The sequence below is a fragment of the Amphiura filiformis genome, chromosome 4 (genome assembly GCF_039555335.1).
Source record: "Amphiura filiformis chromosome 4, Afil_fr2py, whole genome shotgun sequence".
Classification (NCBI taxonomy): Eukaryota; Metazoa; Echinodermata; class Ophiuroidea; order Amphilepidida; family Amphiuridae; genus Amphiura; species Amphiura filiformis.
This window is the reverse complement of record NC_092631.1, coordinates 58425656-58437047: the sequence shown is the minus strand read 5'-3', so window position 1 is coordinate 58437047 and position 11392 is coordinate 58425656. Positions and strand designations below refer to the sequence as shown.

Below are 11392 nucleotides of genomic sequence, written 5' to 3'. Positions count from 1 at the left end.
CGAATACGCACGCGCGTGCGCAAGTCTTTATGGGTACGCACATGTAGGCCTACATGTTCAAGTCTTTATGGGTACGCACATGTGTTTGCAAGTTATTGCGGGTGCGCACGCGCGTTCGCAAGTGTTTGCAAGTACACATGTGCATACACAAGTGTTTGCAAGTAGGCCTACAAACGCACGTTTGCAAGTGTTTATGTGCACGCATGCGCGCGGGCAAGATATTGCAGGTAGGCACGCGAGTTTGCAAGCGTTTATGAGTACTCGCGTGCGTGCGCAGGTTATTGCGGGTTCGCATGCCCGTTCCCAAGTGTTTGCGAGTACGCACGCACGTTCGCAAGTTTTTACGTGTATGCACTCGTTCTCAAGTGTTTATGCGTACGCATGCACGTTCGCAAGTGTTTGCAAATACACAAGCGCATGCGAAAGTGTTTATGGGTACGCACTTGTGTTCGAAAGTTATTGCGGGAACGCACGCGCGTGCGTGCACAAGACATTGCGTTACGCAGTCGAGTTTTCAAGTGTTTTCGAGTACGCATGCGCGTTCGCAAGTGTTTATGGGTACACAGCGGTTTTCCACTTTTCAAGCCCAGTACTGGGCCAGTGTTGGGCAAGATCTAGCGGCACGGATTGAGCTATAAAAAAAGCCCCAATACTAGGCCGGCAAAAGTGACACTTTTATTGGGCCAATTCTAGCGTACTCGCAATTGCCCAGTTCAAGCCACAAGTACTGGCCCAGTTCTAGTAGTACCACGGGCTGTCCCTAAAGTTGCCTGAAATTAAAATTATTTTCATGGGACGCCGTGGGTTTGGTTATCATGTTTATTGGATTTATTCTCGGAACCAGTACTATTTACCCAAAAAGCTAATATTTAGCAGTATGAAGAAGCAGTATTATAGACGTGTGAACTGGTTTGTGAGTTTGGCACAGCTTTAACTACTGAGTGAAGTTCAACACCGTGGTGTTTTATACGGTAAGTAAATCATGACATGAAATGAGTATGACAAGCCTCAGTATGCATGTCATTGTATGCAACTATGCATGTATCAATACTATCATTATTCAATGTATGTATGGCATGCATAGTCACTGTAGTATACCATGGCTAAGCCTAGCGCTTTTTGATTGTTTTATTTTTGTTTCAATTTCTCTGACCAGTTGGGTATGTCACCGTATAAATATCATCATGATCATTAAGCTTAATCATTGTCAGGTAGGCCTAACGTATTATTCAGATTTCCTTTTACAAATTAAGCGTACTGCTAGCTGTCCAGCGCATTTGCACATGGTCCAATGCACACGCTTGACGTCGCGCACATATATGCGCTGGTTAATTTGTAAAAGGAAATGTGAATATTACTTTAGTGATCATCAGTGACAGTGGCGTGCGCAAAAGAAGGGGTTGGGGCCATGCCCCCACTTTTGTTGGTCATTTGGAGAAAAATGTTTAAAACGTCAAAATTTGCTGCTAAACAGACTCCATTCGGGGAACTTAACAACCTGCCCCCCCCCACTTTCAATGTGCTGGCCACGCCACTGGTCATCATAGGAAGATGGGAGAAATTTTGTCCCCGGGAATTGTTTGCACAAACCATGACTGGGCCGCTATTTAAAACGCTATACTGGCAAAAAAGTGCCAAAGAACTACATGTAGTGTAGGCCTACCATTCTACTATCTTTGTTCAACTTATTTGACTCACGAGTAACATTTTGATAGAGACTGGGGAGTGCGCGCATTTGTGAGCACAGTGCATTTTTTTTATGTCGAGCATATCTAGGCATTAAACCATGTTAGGCCCTTCGCACTTGATTATTAGTTTCCTGTTTACCGCCCGCGTCCAAAATTGAAAATCTCAAAATAATTAATTATTTTATTTTTATTTCTAATTTTCTGCTTTAAAATAACTTTCAACTACTTCTACTTGCCATTTTCTGACTTTAATAATATCAACAATAATGATGAATAAACAAGGAGTACAACTCCACCTTCACTTATTTATAAAATCAAATATTGTTGTGAAATAATTAAATGCCCGCTCTAGTCAAAACGAATCAATAGTTGCTTGTAATAGTTCAAACTAAATAAAGAAAATAAATGATAATTAATAATTAATAATTAAAAGTCACCTCGTCCCTTTTTCAAAATCTTTAACAGGAAACTAATAATCAAGTGCGAAGGGCCTTAACAGCTGAAATCTGGGCGATAACGCTGACGAAACTTCGACCAGGCACAATTAGTGACCTGGTGAACGAAGGGGGCTGCCGTGGATAGCTGGTCTGGGATTTTTTGCAGGACAGTCAAGTGTAGCCAACAATCGGGCTTATTACCCTGATTGGAACCGACTGTAACAATTAAGGTCTTTTGTCATTGGTCATCTGCCCTGCCATTACCAGATGAGCCACGGGAAGAGCAGAATTATTTTTTTTTGTCATGCGAGGTATTGAACCCGGGAACTCTTGCACAAAGTGTGCTTTTTATGTATATTGTGTGACTGACACATGCTTTTATGAATTTATACAAGTGTAAATTGTGACTTGTAGCCAACAATCGGGCTTATTACCCTGATTGGAACCGACTGTAACAAGGTCTTTGTCCGGGTCATCTGCCCTGCCATTACCAGGTGAGCCACGGGAAGAGCGGAATTAATTTTTTTTTGTCCTGCGGGGAATTGAACCCGAGACATCTTGCACAAAGTGTGCTTTGCGTATTGCGTGACTGACACATGCTTTTATGAATTTATGCGAGTGTAAATTGGGCAACAAAAAACAATATTAAATTTCCTAAAATTGTAAAATGTTGCTAATTAAAACAGGGTTTAATTAAATCGAATATGAATGAGAATAAACAATATGATATAAACCCAAGGTAGGGGTCACTGTCATCAAAAGCATGGACTCTGATTGGGATAAAATTGATGTTTTGGTTCTTGCCCTCTCCTCCTGGCCTCATCAGTTTCTGGGTTTGTCAGATTTTTTTTCTTTTCTCAAAACATTAATTTTATACGACCTTTACAAGCCTTGGGCCATTTGATTTGAGCACTTCAGGCTACAAAAAGTTGGGGGTCAACAACAACAAAAAATATTTCCGTCAGTACATTCACAGGTTTGGGGTGCCAATTTGTATCCTTTCCCCTGCGCACTACAAACCCGGACTATAGCACACAGGCACTTAACAATGAGTGAAGCTTATCACAGGTAGGCAGGCTCACATCACACACTATAGGTGGCACTATTCGTCCATAGGGAAGTGGAATGTGCCTGTACGGTCCAAAAATGGCTTTACTGTGGGGCTCAATGCATGAATGGAAAAATCACTAAAAATTAATATATTTTGACAACCAAAACCTAAATGACTTTGACTTACTTTGGTACTGGCATAATACTGGATTCATAAACTATCACATAGTGCAATATATGATCCACCAACTCGACACTCGTTAAAGCGCAAAAGCAATTTGTGTGTAAATCAAGACCATCCAAAACAGCTTTCTTACAGTAAAGAATAGGAGATCGTCTGGGGTCACATACAGTAGTGTACATTGTACATGTGCCTACTGTCACAATTTCACACACAAAATTTTGGGCAATTTGGTGATGCTATTTTTGTCTGTAACTTCAAAACAGGGCTGTCAACTCTCACGCATTGGCCGTGAGTCTCACGCATTGGGTCACTTTCTCACGGTTTCACGCCAAGGTAGTATAATCTCACGCCTGAAAGTAAATCTCACGCAAAAAGCTGAAAATTGAGTAAAATCTCACGCATCGCCATGAAAAATTGTTGTTGCTACCCCCCGCTTTTCACATTTTCGAGTGCCATGGCTTAAATAATCATGGGTCAAAATGAACATTGAAGCAGGGCTGTCAACTTTTGGAATTGCTTGGCGTGAGACAGAGTCGTACGGGGATTGGCCGATTCCAATGTTCATTTTGTACCATGGTTATTTGAGCCAGGGTGCTCGAGAATGTGAACAGCGGGGGGGGGGTAGGAGCAACAAATTATTCATGATGATGCGTGAGATTTTACTCATTTTCCAGCTTTTTATGCGTGAGATTTACTACCAAGGCGTGAGATTATACTACCTTGGCGTGAGACCGTGAGAGAGGGACCCAATGCGTGAGACTCACGGCCAATGCGTGAGAGTTGACAGCCCTGCATTGAAGTCGGCAAATCCCGGTACGCCTCACAGTGTCATCGACCCTATATCTTCATGGCAGGAATCGCCATGGTAGGTTAAATCCACAGCCACGATTAGCCATTTGGTTCAAACCTTTAAAGCTCTTTTAAACTAATAATTAGTCGAGGGACATAACTAAGGCTACTCACAATAGCCGGGTAATCGATCTTGGTTGTGCGTGATTAAGCTTGTATACCCCATTGAGGTCAATGGTCATCGACTTTTATACTGCCTACAGTGAGTGCAGCTGTACTGCACGCTGTAGTCCATAACAGGACCAACGCAATATAAAATGGTCAAATTTTGAGTTCAAAGCGCACGGCCAATTTTCAAAGCGCATTCTAGCGACTATCATATCTGTTCAACACGTATTTCCAAGTTTATGAGACCAAATCTGGTTTCTTGAGAAAAAAATCATGACTGGAGATATTCATCATTTTCTAACCCGGTATCAGAAGATTTTCGTCTGATATCAAAATCGTGCATAGCAATTCACGTGTATCGATCCCGTGTATTCATTTTAGTGTCCCTTCTGCACCAAATAATTATTAGCCAGGCGGTGTCGGTGTGCGCCTCTGTCTCACGCCAAGCAATTCCAAAAGTTGACAGCCCTGCTTCAAAAGTATATGCACTAGAAACATCATTGACCCCTTATTGTTTAGGTAATTTGATTCTCTTTCAAATGAAAGAACTTTCAGCTAAAAATATTAAACTTCAAAATTTTATGAACATCCCTATCACAGGCATGAGACTGCACTTTCCTAAAAAAAACTAAAAATGCAAGTGAAATTGGGCAAAAAGTACCCAAAAGCTGCGCCACTGCACTATAATCATGTCAAAAAGTAAATTTTAACCTAGGGAGTGTTCAGAAATACTCTGGTGGGGGGCTGGAAAATATGTATACTATGATCAGCTCTTAATAGGCGGGAATTATTCGGTTTTTGTTACTGCGCGAGTCAATAAAGTTCCAACTTACGCACGCCAGAATTCACAAAAGCATGCGTCTTTAAGCGCAGTTCAGCGAATCTGCTGCGCCCAGCTGTGTGTACGCCCGTTCTATATCAAATTATCAATCCACGATGTTATGAGTATAGGGGGTCATAAAATTTTAGGAGTTCTGAATAGGGGGTTAAAAAGTTTTGGGTGTATATGAACAGGTGGGGTTAAAAAATTTCGCACGTGGGAGGGGTAAAAACTTGGCTGGGGTTGCGGCGTGCAAATGTTCCAGTATTGAACCACAACAAAAGTGCATTTGATCCAGTGTTAAAAATTGCCTGGCCTCCAGACTTGTACCTGAGTCCAGCTCATCCGAGTCCAAGCTGAGTCAAGTCCACTTGTACCGGTATCTAAGTCCGAATCCTTTTGTGCCCGAGTCCGGATTGGAGTCCAAGTATAAGTCCGAGTCCAACAAAAATAAGCACCAAGTCCAGCTCAAGTCTGGACTCGGTCAGAGTCCATGCCATTTTTTTTGGGGGGGAGGGGGGTCATTACTGACATTGCTTAGTAGGAGCCTATTTGTATAAAGATGGGTCGTTTGGTGTAAAAAAATTGGGTATAAAATTTTGAAAGAAGGGGGTCAATTTGGTATAAGTATAACATTTTGAAAAAAATGGATCACCGGTGGAACATAAAAAAAAAAAATGGAGCAAAATTTAATATTTTGTTTCTAATTTAAAAAATTTTGAAGATAAAATTGTACAAAAAGAAGGTCATTGGTCAAAGATCACTACACCACACCACATATTGCTCTCCTATACAAACCCACCCTACCAAACCCCACCCCACCCCATCAACCAACCATACATATTTCTCTTCAAAGACACATACACATGAACAGGTAACTCCTGAAGGTAAAAACTACATGTATCAGACCACCTGTATCAGAAAGCAGTCAGGTGGGGGTATTTATGCGTGTGTGCGGGGAATGCGGGTGTGACACACAGCTACACACTGCATGTATTGTCAACTCACAACTTGCAGTGTCCCTATAGGTTGTGTGCAGCATACATGTAAATGAAGGGCAATGTATTCAAATATTATAAAAAATATCATCATCATCATCATCATCATCATCATCATCATCATCATCATCATCATCATCATCATCATCATCATCATCATCATCATCATCATCATCATCATCATCATCATCATCATCATCATCATCATCATCATCATCATCATCATCATCATCATCATCATCATCATCATCATCATCATCATCATAATAATAACTGAAAGTTACCTTTTCAGAAATATTTGGCTGTGTGATATAAATTATAAACATCTCAAAATTGGACAAATGTCCCAGACAAATGTGCAGTGAGTAGTGAGCACACAGACACCCTAGCCCTCAGGGATGAGTACCAATTTACTGGGTGGGAGCTGAGATGTATCTGGCCCAGTCTCTCTAAAAACAAAACCGGTATGTATTTGCAACTGCAATTTCTTTTTTTGTCTGTGCCACTGTGCTACGCCCCTGTATTTTGGGCTAAATTGGTCTAAGATTTTTGCGTGCTTCGCCGCAACAAAAATTCCCAGTAAAACCAGAACAAAATATACTCGTCCCCGACCCCCACCTAAATCATAATGTTTCCGTCGCCACTGATTCCAATCATAAATGTATAGTTTATTAATACTGGGTTCAGTGGGTTGAATAAACATACTTATGCTACTTTAATTTGAAACATTTCCTCAATTCCACATACCAATGAAATGAGTACTATTTCATTGCACATGAATACAAATTTTAGCATCATTAAATCCATTAATATGTTTCCTCTGCCATTTGATGTAGAATGGTACATTATGATGGGGGGGTTAAAATAGTTTTGAACCTATATGAGGGGGGGGTCAAAAAAGTTTTAGGTCCATTAAGAGGGGGGGTCAAAAAGTTGTGGGTTCGCGTAGAGGGGGGATAAAAAAAATTTTCGACATGAAAAAGAATATTTTCCAGCCCCCCCACCAAAGTATTTCTGAACACTTCCCTATAAAGGATCCACAGGCTGTAAGATTCCACTGCCCCTATTAAATACATGATAAAAGGCTACCAAAAACTTTCATAATTTTGTAAAAACCTTAACAATTTTATGTTAAAAAGTATTTAGAGAGAACTTACAATGTGTGAAAATTTGAAGACCCAATTTTGAAAAAACCTTATTTCCCAGGGAAAGATCTGAGAGCAGGCCACACCATGACCAGATGATTAAACTAAGCCATGCAGTATGTATTTCTCAAACACTATCCATAGTTTGTTCTTATTAGCCCATTGCGCGGTTCTGCCATTCATGCAAGGAGAGCCTCGATCTGGCAGCATGCATGAATGGGAATTGAACCAGTCATATAACATTGCGAAAGTTACGTAATACTTCCTTTCATGTCTATTGCCAGTTCAAGGTTCTCCTCGCATATGGCGGAACCGTGCAATAGGCTTAATTGAACATGTTGAATGGGTTCTATGGATGGAGGAGGCATGGACTCCAACATGTTTCTTTGCATCTGGGCCAGTGATTTATGACAAAAACTGTATCCTCAGGCAATACTGAATTTTGTGCTTGCTATTTTGTTGCAATTTTTGCCCAAGTCACTTGTGTGGGTGTGCATGCATATTTTCCTCATGTTCATTTGCTATTTTTAAATGATTAATTTCAGGCGGCTTAAATTTATACATGTACATCTCTTGTCTTTTATTTTCTGGGGTATTAACTAATAAGGGTCTGGTTTTTGTTTTATTATTCAGGTGCAGATCACTTCAGATCACAGAAGATCACCTACAAATACTCTTTCTTTGTGAGGACAATTCCAACTTGGAACAGGCTACTCTGCGGAAGCAGTTGCAGCACCATCTGTCAACGTTTTCCAGGCCATAGCTCTGCCAGCAGTGAGGGTCTTGCAGCCTACTGCTACTCACCAAGTCATCTAAATCAGCTCTCCAGTTCTTTTTACTTGCACCGTTTGTTGTTCTGCACTCTGCACATTTACATGTATGAGCATCATCACCTTACTCCTTGGATAAGCTTCGCTTTGTTAGGAGAACAGCACTTGAAGACTTGTATTACATGTTTTCTGCATATTGATCATCATTAAATACATGTAAATTGATGTAATGCTGCAATACATAAAGGCACCCTGGTGGAAGGTGTCAGAAGTCACAACTGACAGAAATTTATGCAATGAAATTGCTATTTTGACCAGACTAATAACAGAACAAAATTAATGTAAGTGTGAATCGCTGAATTACTGTAAGTCGCAATGTATGGTTTTAAATTAATTTCTTTTTCAAACCTGATTTGTTTTGCATATATTTGTTTGCACATGTCCCATCTTAATGAAATCCAGCCAAGTTCATCAATTGTGCCTGAAGGACAACAGAGCAATTTAAAGATATTAAATCTCCTACAAAACACCACAGTTAAGCAGTAAGTGGGTAAGATAGTAAACTTGTGGATTTGCTGACCAAATTCATTTGCCCGGTACCGTAATTTAATTGTTCTGGGACACCCTGTACATCTACATGTATGTATTTTTTCAAAATGCATTGCTAGAATTGGTATGGTACCCTTCTTTGGTAGCAAATTATCCACCCTCTTTTCTGTCATGGACTAGTAAAGGTGGGTGACTAGATTGCCAGCCTCATCCCGGGGCCTCATCCCCCCCACTTAATTGGTATCCCATTAATATGCAGATTTTGTTATCAGGTGAAATCTCATATTTTCTCATAACCCCAGTGAAATTTTAGGACTGAGATAGATAGTTGAGGCAGTATGAACAAAAACATGGTAGTTGAGTGGTTATAACCCCAGAAACAGGGCGCAAATTTGCCTGCCCTTTTTAGATCGGCCGAAGGAAAGGACCTTATGGCATCATGAGCACAGCATTTTTATACAGTTAGTTTGAAATTGGGTGGAGTTAAAAATGGGTCCAGAGCATAAAATCTCAAAACAGCGTCCTCTCCCAAGGGACGGATAACCTTGTGGACAGTTCGCTATGGTCACGAAATTTACAGGGTAGAATTATGTTGATCCACCCTTACTGTGTGCTATTAGGCAACAATTCCTATAGAGGCCGTCAGCGTGACGTCATATGCCGCCATCTTGTGGGTACCCACTGCGATGATCGTTCGATCTCCATGCGTGAACAGCAAAATCACCGTGTCGATGCGTGATAACAGCTGCGTGGCAAGCTGAAGCCCTGCGTAGTAGTGTCCGACGCATGATCACGCGTATCATTTGTACCCACAAGATGGCGAAAGGCTGACGGCCTCTATTGAAACTCCTTCATAGTTAGGGAACCCTCAAACAAGATGTACTGTTCTATGAACAACTGGAATACAGATAATTCTAGAATCCAAATCACTGGAGCAAATTTGGAATAAGAATGTTTGGGTGACGATGCCTCAATGTGAGGTAGAAAACAAAAGTGTTACACTTGGACCACAATCTGGTCACACACCCTCAAGATTTTTAATGATGTTGATTTCAAAATATCATTGAACAACAAGGTTTAAAATAGTCAGGGTTGTTGTCTACTGAAGATAACAGTATGCTTGAAATATCATTAGTGAGTAGTGTAATGTAACAAATAAGATGGACTGTAAAAATAATACATAGGATTGAAAGTGCAGCCTGGGAAGTGCAGGGATTTTAAGAACATTTTACACTATAACTTGACAGGCTTCAGCTGTGGATAACAAAATAACTTCACAGGCTTCTGCTGTGGATAATAATAATGAAATTGTCCAACAGCTCTGTTTATAACTTTTGTATCAATATTGTTATTTTGTTGTTTCAGAAAGGACCATCAGAAAGTACCATGACTTGATCAACAGCATTGACAGTGCCATGGTGGCAGTGAAAGTAGTCGATTGGGATCACTGAAAATCAACATCATGGAGACCTCGCGTCTTCCACTGTAACTCTTGTTAAAATGCTCGGACTCTACATATTCTTAGCCTTCACTATGATAGGAAAGCATGCCTTTCAGACCAATTGCAGCTACCAACCAGGCTGGACTGCCTTGGACACTTGAACACAAAGTGGAAATATACTACCTTTATTTCCAAGCAAGTAAATGTGAAGCTGGGAAATGTGGAAAATAGACTTTTAAACTCAAAAAATTTCAGAAAACTGACACAATCAGTATCATGACTTCCAATTGGTGGAGAATCAGGAAAGCAATCACTTTATTGCACAAATATTCTCACAGGATAGATTAGCAGAATATAATAAGATGGTTGAAAATCCTCAGTAATGCTATGAAACATTTTTAATTCTGGATTGTGAGGGTAACAGATTATCTGATTAAGAAATAAAGGGTAAATCCGTCACCGGCGGAAAAGCCTCATATGCACTTTTGGCCATTGAACATATGAATAAAGCCTTGTAGGTGTAGACTTTATATTGAAGAGTTTGCTTCATCCATGTTCAAGGGCCAAAGTACATGCAGGAAAAAAGTCATATTTACATTTGGCCCTTGAACATGGATAAAGCCTTGTAGGTGTAGACTTTATATTGAAGGGTTTGCTTCATCCATATTCAGGGGCCAAATGTACATATAAAAAAATATTACTACCCTAAAATCAGAAAGGTTCTACATGAAATAAACTTGAGACTGAAAAGAAGCATGATCATTTATTATGCACCAAACATGAAGGTACATTTTTTATACATTTATGTCACTCTAGGATTTATGACACCTAATGATGATATTAATGGTTCAATCCTAAATACTGAAGGTCAAATCTATTAAAAAGCAGATTTAAGATAAGATGTGAAAATTGCAATTTTGTTCAAACCTAATACAAGGTTGATTTTTAAATTTCAATTATATTTGAAATAACTGCACTTCATTGAGCGAGTCTCAGTCTCCATTATTTTTTTAGGCCAAGTAAAATAACATGAATATTGTCCCCTCCCTCATCCATTTTTGGCAATTTGTTCAAGCTAGTGGTAGTAATACCGTCAAAAATATCAGGGCCTCCACATTTTTATGTGTTGACAAAGCCTTTGCAATTGAAATTTTACACAGAAATGAATAGTAAATTTGTAACAAACTGAATAATAAGTTCTGCTTCCAGACGATATACATGTTATTTATTTTACTTGGCCTTAATATGTAATCTTCCAGGACTTATCAGGCAAATATAATAACCCTGGAATTACGGGCTATTGGGCTATATGATTGCAAATTGTTTTTAAAAATTAATGCCTTTTTTAAATAA

At 39.8% G+C, this 11392-nt stretch overlaps 1 long non-coding RNA gene across 1 annotated transcript; it reads left to right on the top strand.

Annotated features, from left to right (window-relative positions):
* Positions 1-561: 561 nt before the first annotated feature.
* Positions 562-10485, top strand: LOC140151127 (uncharacterized). Its single transcript, XR_011858900.1, has 3 exons — positions 562-971; positions 7913-8390; positions 9964-10485. It is a non-coding gene; the product is annotated as an uncharacterized lncRNA (long non-coding RNA).
* Positions 10486-11392: the final 907 nt, after the last annotated feature.